A 2,399-nucleotide genomic window follows, 5' to 3' on the forward strand; every position below is an offset into this window, starting at 1 on the left:
AGATCTCAAATGTATATCCCTTTTCTCTGGTACTCTGGTCATCTCCTGTTGATCACCTAACAATCAAAATTGCAAATTATATGCATAAAAGTTCATTATATGCAAAGGTTGAATGAAATACTGCTGAAAAAAATGACATCTTTTTCACATGAAAATTTAACTTTCACAGTAATGGAAAAAGAGCCTGCACAACACAGATCAAATATACTTTTTATTTGTGGATCACCCCAAATCTTGATACTGTATGTGCAAAAATATATCAAGTCTTCATGAAATAAGGGCAAAAATTGTATTTTATGTCCTTAATTGACCTGGCTATAGTTATCAGATTATTAGAAGCTCATTCAGTATATTTATATCATTTTTATGCTTTGTGTATTGTAAACATATACACAATCATGCAGTTACATGATAGCAATAAATGATAAAAAGTCACCCATACTATAAAGGTCATTGGAAAAGCCTATGGTAAAAATGTGAACACATTGAGTGTAATCGCCCTCTCGTGCCAGCAAAAACAAAGCGTTGACAGGTTGTCATTTTTCACAGGTCTACTTTCACTTTCATTTTATGATATAAAACTATGAACAATTATGTGGCTGTGAAAAATATCGCCATTGCTTATTTAATATATTTTCTGTACATTTCTTTTAATACACTTACATCAATACACGATTTTCTTCGTTAATTTAAACATTCCTGACAGGCTACCGCTTTGTTTACATATTTCGCTTACATTTTGACGCGCGTCTGAACATTCACATCACAATCCCATTTTTTCTCTAATCCCATTACTTCTGAAACTGAACACCACAATCCCATTTTTCGCAAATCCCATTACTTCTGAATATGAAGAGTATCTACAATGAACTTTGAACTATACAGATGATAGATATGTTCACGAAGTCCCACTTGTAGTGGAACAATAACAGTTTGTGGGCGAACTGATTGAATAACAGCATGACCAACTGCTACAACCATGCGTAGTGTGTCTTTTTTTATAGAATAATGTCTCCAGTAAAACCCGTAGAATATCCATTATACACATAGTATTACCTGTTTACTGAATAATATGACATTTTACGCGTTTTGCCACAACGATACTGATATGTATGTAACTTTGAAGTACACATTTTGGACGACCTATTTTTAAACAAGTTCTGTAGTTTGGTTAATATATCATAATCGCCAAAGTAAACTTGTATTGGATATGAAGATTCGTGCAAATGCATTACAAATCAAAGCGCTGTATGCGCTGAAGGCCTGGGACTAGATTTATATTTTATTAGTGTGCTTGGGAAGAATTTAAGTATTGTCCGAATTTCTCCCTTTGTCCGAATTTATACGGATTGACCATAGCGGTTGAGTGCAGAAGCTCAGAGACTGAAAGAAAAGGCAATGTTTGTATATAAACTACAATGTATATAGACGACGGAGGACTACACGATACTGGTGGTTGGTACGATAACCTTTTGTTCGACTCTACAGATCTTGTAAAGGTTTGTCTACATAGGCGGTAAAAATATTCAACAACAACAACATGGCCGCAAAAAACGGTATTGTTGTCGTCAAATAAATCACTTTCGATAGTCTAAAATAGCTTTTTATTACATAATTAACAGATCAGGAAAACACTCAAACTTCCTTTGTAATATGTGTACAAAAGAAAATCCACTTACCCTGATAAAGAACGGTGTACATATTGTGTAGTTTGTCTCACGTAGAACTTTTCGCCCTCGTTTTGCGCGCTCGATCTGCGCAGTGAAATACCATATCCGGTTATTTCGTCTATTTCTAATAATGATCGTGAATAGGTGTTTTTTTTCATTTTCTTTTTCTTGAATGTCTTGTTAACGCAAAAAACACACTATTTTAAAAATATATTTATAAATACCAAATATAAGGTCTTTAAAAAATATCTCACATTTTTTTCTTACTCTCTCCGTAAACACTCGTTTCTTTTCAGCCTAGACCGTCAAGTGAGGAACTTATTCTCGCATGAATATGTAAACAATAAAAACTGTCGTAGGCAATGCTTAGCAAATTTGCTTCAATAATATTTGTTAACACTTTTTATGACACTGTCATGTTATATAGTTATGTTCTGCATTTATAAGGCGGGTTATTCAGATCTGCGAATAACTACTTTTAATGCGCATGAATTAAGTGGTAAATCGAAGTTTTGGCAAGTTGGTTTTTGGCAGCCAGCCAATTCGGATAGGCTCAGAAATGTGTATCATTAGTTCGCCTTTGGGGCTATGACCCAAGCCAAAATGATTTCAGCAGCAGTGATCAATATAAGCATACATTTTATTTCTATTACATTCGCATATGGAAGCATGTTATTCAAGACTGTTGTATTTAGGAAATAAAGTATTGGTTCACCTAGAAAGCTAAAG

Source organism: Dreissena polymorpha, chromosome 10 (genome assembly GCF_020536995.1).
Source record: "Dreissena polymorpha isolate Duluth1 chromosome 10, UMN_Dpol_1.0, whole genome shotgun sequence".
Taxonomy (NCBI): Eukaryota; Metazoa; Mollusca; class Bivalvia; order Myida; family Dreissenidae; genus Dreissena; species Dreissena polymorpha.